Source organism: Orcinus orca, chromosome 1 (genome assembly GCF_937001465.1).
Source record: "Orcinus orca chromosome 1, mOrcOrc1.1, whole genome shotgun sequence".
Lineage (NCBI taxonomy): Eukaryota > Metazoa > Chordata > Mammalia > Artiodactyla > Delphinidae > Orcinus > Orcinus orca.
Window position 1 is genome coordinate 60,200,947 of NC_064559.1, and position 12,529 is coordinate 60,213,475.

The window sequence follows — 12,529 nt, forward strand, 5'->3', positions numbered from 1 at the left end:
GTGTAACTATTGAATGTAATAATCCGCAAAGTGTTAGTGAAATAACAGAATTAATTTTTGGCCAGCCAAAATAAAAATCGCCAGCCACACGTATTAGTTTCTGCAAAAATCCCCCAGTCAATAATGAGTTAAGGAAAGAAAATGTGAGCCAAGGATTTTATATTCAGTAATACTGAACTTCAAGTATAAAAAGCACAGACAACCATTATCAATAAACAAGACCTCAAGGAATATTGCTCCCATGAGCACTTCCTAAAGAATATACTAGACAATGAGCTTCAGACAACCAAAATGACTAAAAGACACTGAATAAAGACTGGTTGACAACCTAGAAGAAATGGACAAATTCCTAGAAATGTACAATCTCCCAAGACTGAATAAGAAGAAATAGAAAATATGAACAGACCATTTACCAGTAATGAAACTGAATCAATAATGTTTTTAAAACTCCCAACAAACAACAGTACAGGACAAGATGTCTTCACAGGAGAATTTCACCGAACATTTAAAGAAGAGTTAACACCTATCCTTCCCAAACTATTCCAAAACATTGCAGAGGAAGGAAACTTCTGATCTCATTCTACGAAGCCAGCATCACTCTGATACTAAATCAGACAAAAACACCACAAAAAAAAGAAAAGTACAGACCCAAATCCCTGATGAATATAGATGCAAAAGTCCTCAATGAAATATTAGCAAACCAAATTCAACAATACATTAAAAAGATTATACACTATGATCAAATGGGATTTATCCCAGGGATGCAAGGATCGTTTAATATGCACAAATCAATCAATGTGACACACCTCATTACAAAATTGAAGAAGAAAAATCATACGATCATCTCAATAAATGCAGAAAAAGTTCTGACAAAATCAGATGTAGAGGGAACATACCTCTAGAGGGAACATACCTCAACTTAATAAAGGCCATATATGACAAGCTTACTGTTAACATCATATTCAACAGTAAAAAGCTGAAAACATTTTCTTTAAGATCAGGAACAAGACAAGGATGCCCACACTTGCCATTTTTATTCAATGTAGTATTGGAAGTCCTAGCCACAGCAATTGCACACAAAAAAATAAATAAATAAAAGAAATTCAAATTGAAAAAGAAACTGCAACTGTTTGCAGATGACATGATTCTATATATAGAAAATCCTAAAAATGCCACCAAAAAACTACTGGAACTAATAAATGAATTCATTAAAGTTGCAGGAAACAAAATTACTATGCAGAAATGTGCTGCATTTCTATACATTAACAATGAACTATCAGAGAAAAACAATCCCATTCACAATTGCATCAAAAAGAATAAAATGCCTAGGAATAAATCTAACCAAAGAGGCAAAAGACCTGTACTCAGAAAACTATAAGACACTGTTGAAAGAAACTGAAGACAACACAAATGGAAAGATATACTGTGCTCATGGATTGGAAGAATTAATATTGTTAAAATGACTATATTTCCCAAAACAATCTACACATTCAATGCAATTCCTATGAAAATACCAATGATATTTTTCACAGAACTGGAACAAATAACTCTAAAATTTGTATGGAAACACAAAAAAACACCAAATAGCCAACACAATCTTGAGCAAGAAGAACGAAGCCGGAGGTATCACACTCCTGGACTTCAAACTATAGTAAAAGCTATAGTAGCCCAAACAGTATAGTACTGGCACAAAAACAAACACAAAGATCAATGGAACATAATAGAGGGCCCAGAAATAAACCTAAACTTTTATGGTCAATTAATCTACAACAAAGGAGGAAGAATACACGATGGAGAAAAGACAGCCTCTTCAATAAATGGTGTTTGGATAACTGGACAGCCGCATGCAAGGGAATCAAACTGGACTACTTTCTTACACCATATACAAAAATAAAATAGATTATATATCTAAATGTAAGGCCTGAAACCATAAAACTCCTAGGAGAAAACACAGGCAGTATGTTCTTTGATACCAGCCTTAGCTATATATTTTCAGTATGTCTCCTCAGGCAAGGGAAACAAAAGCAAAAATTAAAAATGGGACTATGTCAAACTAAAAAGCTTTTGTACAGCAAAGAAACTATCAACAAAATGAAGAGGCCACCTACTGAATAGGAGAAGATATTTGCCAATGATGCATCTGATAAGGGGTTAATATCCAAAATATACAAAGAACTAACACAAGTTAACATTATAAAGACCAACAACCTGATTAAAAAATGGGCCCTTCCTTCTATATCACTATATAGAGTTTTTTAGTACAATAAAATAGATTTATCCTTGGGCCAGCAGAAACCAGTAAAATAGAAACAAAGTAAAGGTATACTGAGGTAGAAATAAATAAAGGACTATCACCCAGCCTCCCTCTTGCCCACTGCTCTCTCTATGAGGAATACTATTAGAGAAAAAAATGCAAACGCCCCAATTTCTGTATAGTCTTTACTCTAGTGGCCTACATGCAAAAAGTTAAATGTAGAACCTACTACTTTATGAAAAAGCACCAGTAATTTTATTTTATCTGGTGATTTCCCTCTTTGTCTATAGATATTCATTCAAAACTTATTTACTGAACACTTCCTATGGCCTGTTTTGCTTTTTCTTTGCTCTGAGTAAACTTAACAGCAAAATGAAAGAGTATGTGTTCCTTTAGTTATATTTGACTTTCCATTTCAGGCTTTTCATATTTCTTCAGTTTTAATGATATTATGAACTCAAAGGTATTGGCAACAGAATAACCTTGGAATCAATCCTAGCCCAACATCTCAATGTCTAAAAAAGAAAGGTATTCTGGGAGCCATGAAAATATTTTAATAAGGTAAAATAAAACCAATCTTGTTAAAAATGTTTAGGCTGTTAATGCTTCCTTAGTTCAGATAGAGGAATTTTCACCCGCTGTTCATTTGGTTATGGGGGAGAGTATTTGATAGAATTCAGTGAAGAGACCATTTAAAGTGAAGTACACATCACCATATCCCGAGGACAGCAAATGCTGCTAAGTGGAAAAGCAGCATTTTGTTTATTTTGTTTTTACTTTGTTTTGCTTTTGTGATGGCATGATAGCATCTTCTACTTAGAGCAGTGTTGACATTCTCTCAACTGACTCATTTGGAAAGAAAAAGAAGTTCACATGCCAATGGGTGGGAAAGGCAGGAAGAGGACTGATTTAACAGAAATATTTTACAATTTGTCAAACTTAGAGTAGCAGTATCTTATTTTTTACCTCTCCCTCTTAAAAAAAAAAGCAATATGGACAAGGTATTGAAGTGTGAACTAAAATGAGATGAATTTCAATTCCTTTTTCTCACTAACACACAGGAAAGATTCTGACCCTACTTCAACCATTTCTCAGGGTCTTTGATGTGTATCTACTTCCTCTCCTGATATGGTAATGATTACAGTAAAGAGATATCGATTTGGCAGGAAATTTTCCAAATCAGAAAAAAATTATTTTTCCAGTATGCTATTATTTTTATGACACATGTGCTGTCTATACACAAAAAGAAAGAAAAAAGAAAGGAAGAAAAGAAGGGATAAAGAAGGAAAGAAGAGAAAGATGGGGAAGAGAAGGAAAAAGAAAGAAAAGTTAAACAGTCAAATAACATATGGTTTAATTTCGGCCCCATACTTAAAAGGATGGAGTTACATCACTCGTTGGAACATCATATATTTCATCCCTGGAAGAAATATATTCATCTCTTACCCAACTTCAAAGTTATTGCTAACTGGCAGTTGCTAGGAACTGATCTGGAATGAATTGGCAGTTCTGGTTCTGTTCTTAGTGACCCAGAGGGTATGTCATAAACACTTATGTTATGGTAATACCTTTGTTAACGAGGTGAAGAGGAGAGAGCACTCTTTGGTGACCAAATAGCTTTCAACTCATTCTAGCAGAGGTATGCAGCAGTAGTTGTCATGCTCTAAACATTTTCTAATTCTGCTATTAAGGCTTTAGAAGAGATGTCTGATTATTATTATAGCCATTGCCTGAATTTATCCATCCAGACTACAAGTTTAGCTCTGAAGTGTACCTGGAACACATAATATGCACTAAAAAAATGTGTATTTAATGAGAGATTGGATTCACTTAAATATCTAACTCAAATGAAACTTCTATCATAGTGAGGGATTATGGAATTGAAGCAATAAATTGAAAAGATATGGTGCAGCATATTCTTTATAGAAAAAAATCAATAGGTAAGAGCAGTTTAAAATAATCCAGGACAAAAACAAAACAAAACAAAACTTGACATGGGATGTAGATGTGTGGGAAATATGGCTGAAACACCAATTACTTGTCCTCTGATTGCCTATTCATAGTTTTTAATTCCTTCAAGGTAAGGTCTGTATCTTATTCTTCTCATAGCTTCAATTCTTGGATGAGTGTATTGTGCAGAATAGATTTAAATGTCTGAATCCACACTCATCTCTTCAGTTTCTATAGAGATGCATTATAGCTCTATCATAGAATGTATTATTTTGAATTTTATTTCTTCATTTTGTGTGTATCCCTACTGGATGTAGATACAATTCTTCAAGTCAGGAACTATATCTATTCATTTTTGCATATTCAAGTCTAAAGTAATGCCTGCTCATAAATTTTGTTTAGGTTAATAAATACAGCTGATCTGGCTGGATATACTCAGATCCTCTTCTTCCCTCACCATGTCATGTGCACATCTCTAAAAGCACACACACAAAAGCACGGAACTTCCAATTGAACATGTACGTATATAACTACACATACAAATTCACAAACACAGGTGTTTTTGTGTGTGCATGAATGTGTGTGTACATGTATGACAAAATACATCTTCTATTTATACTGGATAATATTCATTCGACAGATGTCTTTAAGGATCATCAGGTTGACATGTATTTAAATAGCTGACACAATTATTGTCTCAAAGTATAGTTCAGGCTGTAAGAGAACATGGGGAAGAAAAAAAGCACAGAGATTCATTATTTTCCTAGTAGGCCACCTCCCTCTCTGTTCTGACCCTTGGAGAAACCTAATGAATGATGTCATAATTGTTGTCTTACATCATACTAGTTGAATGCAGAGATTACCACCATCAAGAAGAGGATGTATTTTAAAGGATCCTCTTAACTTAAATCTCTTTTGCATTAAGATGTGCAATGTGAGCTCAAATTAACTTGAAAAGTGAGAAGATGACCACATTAATAGCCAGTGGATGTGGATTCTTCGGACCACGATGGCCATTTGATGATATCCCAAAGGCAGTCACAAGGTAAGAAATGATTTTCTGTGAACTTCTGAAGCAAATTAGCATTGAAATTTAAAAGCAGCAGATATGGAGAAGAAAAAATGTGATTCTTACATCTCTGTTCTCTGTTGCTGTGTGGATAAAATATAGAACAATTAATACTGTTAAAATAATAAATTTCAACATATAATTTTTCTATATTAAAATGCTTTCATGGGGCTTCCCTGGTGGCACAGTGGTTGGGGGGGTCCGCCTGCCGATGCAGGGGACACGGGTTCGTGCCCCAGTCCGGGAGGATCCCACATGCCACGGAGCAGCTGGGCCCATGAGCCATGGCTGCTGAGCCTGCGCGTCCGGAGCCTGTGCTCCACAACGGGAGAGGCCACAACAGTGAGAGGTCCGCGTACTGCAAAAAAAAAAAAAAAAATGCTTTCATGGCTCTCGATGTGTGCAGAGAATATGCAAATACCACACTCTCTTATAGCAGGCTTTCCACAATTTTGCCCCTCCTGAATTTTCCAAATTTATTTTTCATTGCTCTCCTACTCAAACCTAACTCCCTAACTATCTCAACTACTTGCATTTACCTAAATATATACTGATATTTCATATGTTTGTGTATATACTATTGTTTATATATTGTGTGTATACTATTGCCCTTTCCTAGGATATCCCTATTATGTTTCTCTCGTAAGCAATTTTTAATTTATCCTTTTTGAGCCCTACTCTAAGCTTCTATCCACCATGAGTGGATTATTTCCTTTTTTGTGCCAACATTCTACTTGTTTCACATTGCCAATATGACAGTCAAGTTATCTGTTTACATACATGGTGAGTACTTTATGTGCTTCTTGAAAGCTGTAATTATATCTGATAAAGCAGGAGCTACCATTTGTTAGTTATCACTATGTGTCAAGAACTGTGACTGGAAATGTAATTTTAAATCTGTGATTTTAAAACTTTTGAATCACTCGTAAACAAATCACGTCCATAAAGTACAGTAAATGCAGTAGGAGAACAGAGAAAGCACTTTACTAAGTCTGGAACTTAAGAGAAGCTTCTAGGAGGTACAGTTTTGCAGAAGGAGAAAACTGATATTAACAGAAAGGTTTCCCAAAGCAATGCAGCCTGACTCCTGATGAATACAGGTGCAAAAATTCTCAACAAAATACTAGCAAACTGAATTCAAAAGCACATGAAAAGGACCATACAACCATGATCAAGTGAGATTTATCCCTAGATGCAAGGATGGTTCAATATACGCAAATCAATAAATATACATCACGTTGATAGATGACAATCATCTGAATAGATGCAGAAAAATCATTTGACAAAATTCAATCCTTTCATGATACAAATGTTCATCCAACTAGGAATAGAAGGAAATTAACATAATTAAGGCCACCTATGAAAGCCCACTGCTAACATCATACCTAACAGTGGAAAATGGAAGGCTTTTACTCTAAGATCATGAACAAGACAAGGATGTCCACTCTTGCCACTTTTATTTAATACAGTACTGGAAGTACTAATCAGATCATTTAGGCAAGAAAAATAAAAGGCATCTAAATAGGAAAGGAAGAAGTAAAATTATTTCTGTTTGCAGATGACATGATTGTATATTTTTAAAGCCCTAAAGATTCTACAAAAATCTGTTAGAATAAGTGATTCAATAAAAAGTTTCAAGAAACAAAATCAACATACAAAAATCAGTTGTATTTCTGTATTCTAACAGTAAACTATCTAAAAAGGAAATTAAGAAAACAATCCCATTCACAATATTATAAAAAATCATTTAGAAATAAACTTCATGGAGGTAAAAACCATATACAATGAAAACTACAAAACATTGATAAATGAGAATAAAGAAGACAAAACCCAATGGAAAGACAACCCATGTTCATGGATTAGAAGATTTAATATTGTCAAATTTTCCACACTACCCAAAGTTATTTAAAGATTCAATCTAATCCTATAGAAATTCCAATGGCATTTTATTTTACAGAAGTAGGAAAAACAATCCTATAATTTATATGGAACCAAATGGGCCTCAAATAGCCAAAACCATCTTGAGAAAGAATAGCATACCTGGAGGCATCTTACTTCCTGACACATAGACAACTGGGACAGAAGAGACAGCCCAGAAATAAACAGATATTCTTTATTAGAGTGAGGAAGTCACCTTCTACTCTTAGTTTTCTAATAGGTTTTTAAATCATGAATTCTGTCAAATTCATTTTCTGCCTCTATTGACATGATCATATGGTTATTCACATTTATATTTGCAATGTGGTAAATTATTGGATTTTCATATGTTAAACTAACCTTGCATTCTGAGTTAAACCCCATTTGGTCACAATGTTGTATTTTTTTTTTATATATTGCTGATTTAATTTACTAGTATTTTTTTAAAGATTGTTACATATAAGCTCACTAAAGATATTTGTCTGAATATGATGGCAGGAAAATGCTGACCCTTTTATATGAGTTGGTAAATATTCCTTCATTCTTTATTTTCTGCATGAGTATGTAAGTTGAACTTATTTCTTAGAACTAATCAGTAAAGCTGTGCTTGGAATATTCTTTGTGTGAAAAACTGTAATTAGGTCTTTGATTTCTTTTAAAAATACAGAGTTTTAACATTTTCTATTTCTTGTTTCAGTTTTAATGATGTGTATCTTTCAGATCTAGTATCTGTTGCTATCTCTCTGATCAGTTTGGTCAGGCTAGTGAAAACATAAATAAAAAATGAACAAAATATTTGAACAAAGACTTCACCCAAAATGATATACAAATGGTAAATAAGGACATGAAATATGCTTATACCATTAATCATCACAGAAATACAATTTAAATCAAATGAGCTATCTCTACACACCTGTTAGAATGACTTGATTAAACAAACAAATTAAAAACTTGATAATACCAAGTGCTGGTGAGGATATGTATCAGCTGAAGTCATACATTGTTGGTGGGAATGCAAAATAGCACAACCACTTTGGAAAACAGTTTTGCAGTTTCACAGAGTTATTCACACATTTGCTATATAACTGAACAATTCTACTCTTAGGTGTTCGCTTTCAGGAGAAAAGAAAACTTTAGTTGACACAAAAACCTGTATGTAAATATTTAGAGGGGCTTTATTCACAGTTCCCAAATACTAGAAACAACCTAAATGTGGTAAATGAATAAACTGTGATACATTCATACAATGGAACACTAGCTGACAGTAAAAAAGGAATAAATTAATGAAACACAATATGGATGGCCCCCAAATGCTAAGAGAAAGAAACCAGACTCGAAAGGCTATATCAAATATGCTTACATTTAGATGACATTCTGGAAAAAGGGAAACGATAGGAACAGAAAACATCAGTATTTATCAGAGCCTGATGTTGGGGGAACAGGATGACTCCAAAGGAACAGAGAGGAATTTGGGGGATGACAGAATTGCTCAATATTTTGATTGTGTAATGGTTACATGACTCGTGTACTTGTCAAAATGCATAACTGCACACCAAGAAGAATGCATCTTATTGTATGCAAATTATACCACAATTTAAAAAACACTGTATGTAATCTTCAATTTACTTTCATTCAATATAATGTTTCTAATACTCATTCATGTTGTCTGTATAGTTCTAGTTCATTAACTTTCTCTGCTGCATAATATTGTATTGTGTGAATATTTCAAACATATTTATCCATTCTCCTGCAAAAATATTTTGGAGTTGTTTTTCAGATTTTCTTTTTCTATTATGCACAACACTGCTCTGATAGTTCTGGAACAAACCTCATTGTGCACATATGCTATAATTTTCTGAGTTATATAACTAGGGGTAGAATTGCAGAAATTTAGAGAATATCCTCGTTCAACTTTACAAGATAATGAAGACATTTTATTCTCAAGTGGTAGTTGCAATGAACACTCACACCTGAAATGTTTACTAAATCATTTCCAGGGTTTCACGTTTTCACCAGAATTTGGTATTGTTAGAATTCTTAAATTTTGCACCGTGGTCAGTGTAAAATTGTATCTTTTTATGGTCTTAATTGAGATCTTCCTGATTACTATCAAGATGGAACACCTTTTCATGTTTTGTTTTATTTATCTTGCTAATACTAATTTGTTCTCTTCTTTGTCCATTTTCCCATTGGGTTGTTTGTTTTTTCCTTTTTGATTCATAGTGGATCTTGAAGCAGTCAATTTAATCCTTTGTTAGTTTTCATGTGATACAAATAGGTCACATCATTTTTTAACTTATCTTTTTTACTTTATGGTATCATGGTTAATAATTAGAAGTTATTAATCTTAATGGAGTGAATTTATCAATCTTATTTCTAGTGCTTTCTGTATTTTGTTTTAAAATTTGTCCTTAACTGAATGTCATAAAGATAATTTATATTTACTTCTGAATGTTTTTAAAGTTTTCTCTTCTACACTTAAGTGTTTATTCAATGTAGAATTAGCTTCTGTACATGGCATGAGGTAGGGATCCAATTTAATTTGTTACACGTGCATAAACAATTGTCTCAAAAACATTTATTGAAAATACATTTTTCCCATAACGATCTGAAAATTCACTTCTGTCATATTTCAAGTTTACACATGTGCATGGGTCTGGTTCTCTTTTTTGTTTCACTTGTGTTCTCTCCCTATATCAATACTATACTTTGTAATTATTATTCTGATATGATATATCTTGATATCCAATTGGGTATGTTCCCCACTCTTTGGGCTATCTTCTTTATTTAGTTCTGCACATGAGATCTGTTGACCTGAAACAAAAATAGACTGCCACACATTTCTCCAGCAAAGATGTGTTTATTTGGGCTCAGCAGAGCATTGTAATTTGGGGTCTGCAATTGCAGTGAACCACTTGCAAGTGCCCCATAGGGCAATGCTTTTATAGAGAGGAAAAGGAAGTTGGGAAGGCTATAGTAAATAAAGAGTCCATGACTTTTCACTGACTGAGAACTTGACAGGAAAGGAGTCTTTCTTCTTTCTGTTGGGCTCTGCTATCATCATAGGGCATGAGAGCTTCCCATTCTGTTTCCCAACTCTATTTAATTGAGATTTTCATTTATTAATTTTTTACAGATCTGACAGTTCAGTTAGATTCAGGTTAATTTTTGGCAAGAATACTTAATAGGTGATCTTGTGTGCTTCCTATTGCATATACTATCAGGTACTATGACTACTAATGATGCCTAGTTTACTTGTTTAAAATGCTGATAGCCAGATCTCCCCATTGTAAAGTAACATTTTTTCCACTTAGAATTATCAAGTAATCTGTGGGGTGAAACTCTACCACATTTTAAATTATTTTATAATAAATCAATGAGGTGCATTACTTCTTGGGGCTGGCAAAATAGTAACTGTCTATAATTATATTGTTCCAGTACTAGCAGGAATTTTCTGTAAAAAAAAAAAAAAAAGAGCTTTCCCTCATTAAGAGGAGGTAAATTATGGTTTATTTCCAAAAGGCTTGGATTAAATGCTTAATTATTTCCTTTAATTACCAAGTTTCAGAGTAAGAATTTGATGCAGTCATTACCTTCAATGAAAGTGAGGTTTTGTTTTTCTGTTTTTCTATGTGTCGTTGAGTATCATTATGGACTCCTGTATTTTTATTACCTGTTAAATCAACCACAGTAATTATTCCTTGTGAGGCAAATTACCTCAAAATTGACTACTGTCTTTTGGACACAATACCATTAGTATTTTCTTACTTTCAAGAATAAAATGCCTAGGCTCATCTTGTACTGTTCCTGCTATAGACTGACAGCTTCTCTAGTTCAGGCCCAGTTTCAGTTTATCTCCTTATTGATCTAGTTTTCAGTTCTTCCTTTCTGGCCTCCGGGCATTTCCTCCAGATTTTTGTTGTTGTTATTGTTTCAAGCTCAAGTATGCATTTTTTTCAATTCCAAATATTTATTTAGTGCCAACTATGAGCCAGATGCTGTTCTAAGGATACAGAAGTAAACAAAGCAAAATCTCTGATCTCAAGGAGCCTATATTGCAAGAATGCTTATTATATAAACTATGAATTTTAATAGATATTGTGATCTGGCAATATTAGGTATTGTAGGGGTTTTAAGGTAATGTAGCTATGAGTGATAATTTGTAAAATTTTATATCAGTTTTGAGAATGAATATTTGGGGGACAAAAAACAACAACAGAAAATAGGAAGTCCAGTTAGGAAAGAATTGCAGTATTCCAAGTCTGAAATGGTTAGGCTAGTAGGTAGAAGGGAGAATGGAGAAGAAAGCTGGATTGCAGGAATATCTTGAAGGAAGAAAAGAAAAAATTTTGAAATAGTTTAATAAGAGGGCATGATACAAAGAAAGATGTCAAAGTTATCTCCATACAGTCTTCCCTGGAAGACTGGAAGAATGACTACAACACTGACAGAAATAGTGTAGCCTGTGTGAATGTGTGGGCGATAAAAATCTCTTAGTCGGTATGGACTGTGTCTATATTTAATATTCCATGCAGTGCACTGCATTAACTTAACTGCATCTGAAAAAGGCAGTGGAACAATGGTGTAGACACAGTGCAAGGTGACTAAAAATATAGAACTAGAAGCGAGTGACAGGTGAGAAGTGGGAGTAGAAACGCCTCCTTTGTTATCCCTAGAGCCTGGTTTGATGTCTGGCACAAAGCTGGCCCTCAATTAATATTTATTGAATAAATGAACGTAAGTTATTTGCATAGATGAGAAAGCTGAGCCCATGGGAATATATCTCAGAAAGAGGACTTTACTTGCTAAGGTTCAAAAACAGCCCTATGGATTCCACGTATAAGTGGTATCACATCGTATTTGTGTCTTTCTGACTTACTTCACTTCATATAAGAGATTGGCACAATACTGTAAATCAACTATATTTCAATAAAAAAACCAACAAAACATAAAAACAGCCCTTTGGCCCTATGGTCTGAATTGCCAACAGTTGCCTGTCTTAGAGGAAATGATTCCAAACGTAGCCCGAGTTAGGGATGGTTTAGGAGTTGTAATTTCAGGAGCTGTGTGTGTGTGTGTGTGTGTGTGTGTGTGTGTGTGTGTGCGGGGCAGGGGTGCATTCTAGATTTAGGATACCAAAATGGAAGTGAGAGATTTGCCCCTCGATCAAAGTTGATATTAATTGTATTCATTTCGTAAGGGTCAGCCTATCTGCACAAGTTCCAGCTTCTCAGTGCAATCAGTGCAGTTCCTTTTCCACAATGCCCCAAATACAAACCTTTCTTTACAGGTTACCAGCCGAGGGCCTGACTGCTCTAGAGCATTCTCTAATTAAAAGG

General features: G+C 34.2%; 1 protein-coding gene across 1 annotated transcript in view; it reads left to right on the plus strand.

Annotated features, from left to right (window-relative positions):
• The first annotated feature begins 5,226 nt into the window (after positions 1-5,226).
• KIFAP3 (kinesin associated protein 3) overlaps positions 5,227-12,529 on the plus strand; it is a 165,309-nt gene continuing 158,006 nt past the window's right edge. Inside the window, exon 1 of the mRNA XM_049715585.1 lies at positions 5,227-5,249. The gene's annotated coding sequence lies outside the window, so the exon portion shown is untranslated. The remainder of the gene's footprint in view (positions 5,250-12,529) is intronic.